This window comes from Dasypus novemcinctus, chromosome 10, assembly GCF_030445035.2.
Source record: "Dasypus novemcinctus isolate mDasNov1 chromosome 10, mDasNov1.1.hap2, whole genome shotgun sequence".
In the NCBI taxonomy this organism is placed as follows: Eukaryota; Metazoa; Chordata; class Mammalia; order Cingulata; family Dasypodidae; genus Dasypus; species Dasypus novemcinctus.
Window position 1 is genome coordinate 35,978,767 of NC_080682.1, and position 5,762 is coordinate 35,984,528.

The 5,762-nt window shown below is 36.4% G+C and overlaps 1 pseudogene; it reads right to left on the reverse strand.

Moving 5' to 3' along the window:
- Window positions 1-1,723: 1,723 nt before the first annotated feature.
- LOC105747258 (olfactory receptor 4P4-like) lies at window positions 1,724-2,650 on the reverse strand (annotated as a pseudogene).
- Between the last annotated feature and the right edge of the window lie 3,112 nt (window positions 2,651-5,762).

A 5,762-nucleotide genomic window follows, 5' to 3' on the forward strand; every position in this document is an offset into this window, starting at 1 on the left:
GCAGACTTTGGTAAAGTGATATGTATAGCACCTGTGGGTTGTCCTTGAGGAGCTTTGCAGCTTTAGCTTTTGTGAGACAACCACTGCAGCAATATAAACATGTTGTGTTAGAGGCCAGCTTAGACTGCTAGAGAATGAATGACCATATGAAAGAAAATTGGTGTACCTAAGCCTTTTATGAGTGCACCCATTTTATTTTTGGAATAATTTTTTAAAATTTTATGCCACTAATTGTTGGTTTAACTTTTATTTGCTAGTACACAATAAAATATAATTTATATATGACTAAGTTACCTACATGCCAGAAAGTAGGAGACAAGGACCATGAATAAATTCCAGCAGACTGTCACATGACTGAAGTTCTTAGATTTCATGTGATGTAGGGTATGAAAATATTCCCTAAAAAAAAAAAAGAATTGTTATTGCCTGACACCTTCTACCACTAAGAAATAGGCACAGTATTTTATGAGTCTTCGTATTTTGAAAACAATATCTACTCCATGGAAGTACTATTTTCAATCAATGAATGAAAATCTTGATCATTGTCAGTGAGATCCACAGACAAGGGTAAAATAAGAAGGAGGCCAGACTCCTTTGGTTGAAGTTCAGGGTTGCCTGAGCAGTTAAGCAACTAAGAGTTTACAGTTGAGTACTGGGGAGCTGTAGCCTGGGTGATTGGAAAACTAAGTTGATGAATATCAATTATGGTCTTAAGGCCCTCTAGCAGTAGGGAATGAGGCTTGATTTTGTAATCCACTTTAAGACTTTTTAGGAGACTAGAAGCAGTACCACCTTGAAGAATTTGACATATATTTCTCCTTGCTTCTCCCCTTATGAAAAGGCCAGGGTTTCTTACTGTCCAGCAAGACCCTATATCAAATATGAGTATACATATTTTCCACATGTGCACATGGCAAGTGTTTGTCTTTATCCAACCTTGAGTAGATTATTCTCATCTGATAACACTCCCTTGATCATATTCCTACCTGTTGTGTATGATATGAAAATAAATATTCAATTATTTATAAAAAGGATCTAGAAATTTTTCAAAACATATTTTCAAACATCTCTGAGATACTTAAATTACATTTTGCAATGTGGGAAAACGGGAGGCAGAGTATTTCCAGTTTGGGTATATGGAAGCATTCGATCAAAGAATAAATATTAAAGGAGAGTGCAAAAACACCTAGTACACATTTCTTTATGCCATATGCCATCTAACACTTCACAGTCATTAGTCAACATAATCTTACAATCATTATAACAATACTATTACCACATTTTCATAGATGTTTCAGAACTGGAGGCTCACAAAACATAAGCAAATTGGCAATACCCAGATATGAAAATGTACAGTCAGTATTTGACAAATATTCCCCGACCCCAAAGTCTATTATTGTTCTGATAAATCATATATTATTCAAATGTCATAGGTCTAAGATTAGTAAATTAGACTTGGGACAATTTGGGGAAATTTTATTCCAATGAAGTCTTCCAGGTAAATATTGTGAGATTTGAGTGACATGATGAAATGATGTGCTTTCAGGAAATGTTCCTTTATTCATGAAATACAATTGCTCAGGTATCAAATGAGTTGGAGTAAGAATAACAGAAATTTGGGTCTCAGTTCACGTAATGGTAGAGGACTTTCAGTTATTTCTAAACCATCTCTATTAACTACCCTTCAAACATAAAATAGAATGAACAAGGAATATCACCTTATTTATTTTAATTCTGAAGGTGCCATTTGAGACCATACCTTTTGCAAGGCAATTTTCATCTCCATATATCTCAGAGTATAGATGAGAGGGTTCAGTATGGGAGAAATCACTGTGTGAAACAGAGATTTCCTTCTTCTTGATTTCACTTTCAGCAGGTCGTACAGAGGTAAAGATGCAGGGAACAAAAATACTAACCTACAACCATAATGTGAGAGCTACAGGTTGAGAGAGCTTTGCATCAGCCTGCAGAGGTGTGTGTCCTAAGATGATAGAGTATGAGTATATAAGAAGTCAAAAGGACAAGAAAAACTACAACCCCCACCATTCCTGAATTAACAATTGCTAAAATATTAAAGGCATATATATCTTTATAGGCATGTTTTAAAAGTGGCTTCCCATCATATATGTAGTGATTTATCTGATTAGGGCCACAAAAAGATTGAGGACTATAAGTAGTAGACCAATAGAGAGTCCAACAGTCAAGACCCAGGCTCTCATGATTAGCAGCTTACACCTCTGCCAGTTCATGAGGACCGTGTAGTGCAAGGGCTTGACAATGGCAACATAACGGTCAAAAGCCATGGACACCAAGATTAATATTTCCACACCTGCCAGCATCTGGACAATGAAGAGCTGGGCCATAGAGTTGTTACAAGAAATAATTTTTCTCTCTGAAGCTAAGTCTCTGATTAGCTGAGGAACCACAGCGGAGGTATAGAAAAGGTCGGTGATGGATATAGGTGGCAGAGAAAACAATACGTCCGCTGTTTAATCAAATGGCTGCAAGCGATGGTGAGGAAGATGATGAAGTTCCCTGTTAAGACTGCCAAGTAACAGAGCAGGAACAAGAAAGAGAACAGCAGCTCTAGCTGCCTATTTTCTAAGGGCCCTAAGAAGACAAATCCAGTGACATTGATCTGATTTTCCATGAGGTTAACGCGCATTCACAACTTAATTCGTCATAAATGACTCAAAACATAGTATTAAATATGTAATAAGATTTTTAACATTAAATAGATCTATAAATTGGAGGATAATATACATCATAACAGATTGATTACAGGATTATATTTTTAAACCCTTTTCAGTATAAGCCATCATTATCATACAAAGAGGTCTTTAATAAAAGCATAATTTACTCCTGGAACATTTATAATTATATTATTGTATTTATCTCCAATATCAATCCAAAGCTTAAATACACACTCTTATTATACTCAGTTTACATGTAGGCTAATAGAGGTAGCAGAGGGTTTGTTAATTATACCAATTCATTGAGATTAAGTACCAGACTTGAGGTATGAATCTGTGTCTTATGCAAGATTCCATGCATTTCAAAGCTATACTACATTATCCTCAGCAACGAGGAATTACATTTTTTGGGTCTATTTCTGTAAAAGAAAAGAAGTCTTTCTCCATATATGACACTAACTATAAAATTTAAGCAATGTATTCCCCTCATACTTGCTACATAAGGGTTATGTAAACCTTAAAAAATGTAAACATTTTACATTAATTAAAATTAATCTTACACTAATATTTCACGTATCCACCAAAACTACTTATTCAGGAAATTAAAAAAAAAATAAAATCAAGTCTCTTAATCATTAACAGAGAAGTACTCTTAATCAGACAGTAATGTTTGATATGTTTGATTGAAGTCCATTCAGAAACTGGAAAGGCTGCAAATAGGGAACTAGAAGCAGCAACTACTGTGTACTGAATATAGGAAAAAAGATCTTGCTATATAAAAGTTTCACCTTTCTACTAATTATGTTAAAAGCACATTTTAGAGGCTGCTATTAACATTTTAGTAACAAATTAAAAGGCTCATTGTTTTCTCAGGAAGTTTTGAAGGCCCTATGTAGATTAAGAAATGACCTACATATTTGTATACACATTTATTTTTTTAAATTTTTTTATTTTTATTGATTTTGTAAAAATATTACATTAAAAAAATATGAGGTCCCATTCAACCCTACCACCCCGACCCCACCACTCCCCCCCCAGCAACCCTCACTCTCATCATCATGACACATCCATTGTACCTGGTAAGTACATCTCTGGGCATCTCTGCACCCCATGGTCAATGGTCTACATCATGGCCCATACTCTCCCACATTCCATCCAGTGGGCCCTGGGAGGATTTACAATGTGTATACACATTTAGAAGACTGAAAAATTCATGTGTATTTATCTCGGAGGATGAAGCTAATACATTTACACTGAAGCCATGATCTTTTCCTCCATGCAAATGTCCTCAGAAAAACAATGGCTTGCCCCAAAGACTTTCACTTCAGATGAAATTATTTTTGCTTTATAATGGCATCTGTGAGGATACAATATAGTGTAGTCTGAGGATCACAATGAAAAGCATGCGGTCTTGGATGTCCTGCTACGTTATTAATCTATGTTAGTAGCACTGGGCAATTCATTTTCTTTGACTCTCTTTCTTCATCTGGCAGAACTGATGAAACTGGCTCCATTTAATATAGGTCAAAAGAAAAGGAAATTAAGTTCATATAAAGACTATAATTTTTTAAGGGCTTATGATTCTAAATTCAAGACCGCCAAGAGTTCTCCTGAAAATGTTTTTCACCATTATCTGCAATTTTACCAGTTGATTGGTTTTATCTCTCATGGATTTTTTGTTCTGCCACAAGTGATATGTGGAAGAATTCACAAGTGATAACCATTAACTATGAGGAAAACTGACGGGAGTTGGTAAAGTTTACTCTTGTTTCAAATTGCAAATTAATAAGGCACTTTTTTTTTTTTTATTTTTTTTTTTTATTTTTTATTTTTTATTTTTTATTGACTTTGTAATAATATTACATTAAAAATATATATGTGAGGTCCCATTCAACCCCACCCCCCCACCCCCCCTCTCCCCCCCCCCAACAACACTCGTTCCCATCATCATGACACATCCATTGGATTTGGTAAGTACATCTTTGGGCACCTCTGCACCTCATATACATTGGTTCACATCATGGCCCATACTCTCCTCTATTCCATCATGTAGGCCCTGTGAGGATTTACAATGTCCGGTGATTACCTCTGAAGCACCATCCAGGGCAGCTCCATGTCCCGAAGATGCCTCCACCTCTCATCTCTTCCTGCCTTTCCCCATACCCTTTGTCCATTATGTCCACTTTTCCCAATCCAATGCCACCTCTTCTATGTGGACACTGGATTGGTTGTGTCCATTGCACCTTTATGTCAAGAGGAGACTCAGATTCCACCTGGATGCTGGATGCAATCCTCCCATTTTCAGTTGTAATCACTCTAGGCTCCATGGTGTGGTGGTTGTCCTTCTTCACCTCCATCTTAGCTGAGTGTGGTAAGTCCAATAAATCAGATTGTAGGTGCTGGAGTCTGTTGAGGCTCAGGATCTGGAATAAGGCACTTTTTAAATTAAGAATACCCAAATCTGTTCTCTGCATATGTGGAAGAATGTGACAAGTTAAAAAGGTCTTATAGATAACTTTTCATTAAAACTGTAGAACAAAACTCAAGAAAAACTATAGGATTAAAACTGAGAAAACCCAACTCTGGTTTTGGATTCCATAAGAAAGTGCAGCCTTAGCATCACTTATCATTCAGATCTAGTACTTCTCTATTTATGGTAATCGACCATTAGCTGGGAAAACACAGAGCCATGAAGAAAAAGATCCTTCAAATCAGTGCCCAGGATTCCTACTAGGAATCCTTTGAAAAAGGTACCCTATGCTGATATATATTACCCAGACCCGTCCTCAAATCGTTTCCATCCTGGTCTTATAGTACTCAAATTGCCTTGTCCTTTTACAAATGCATTTTCTCTGTGATTCTGCATCTCTCTCTCTCTCTCTCTGTCTCTCTCTCTCCCTCACACACACACAGAAACACACGTGCACACACACACGGGTGCATGCATGCATACATAGATACACAGGATTTTTGGAGAAAGAATTTTGAGTCCACCTGTTCAGATACCTTAATATGTTAGAGCCTCTTCCAAAAATTTCTCTACTTTTAAAACTTAAATACCTGGAGAAA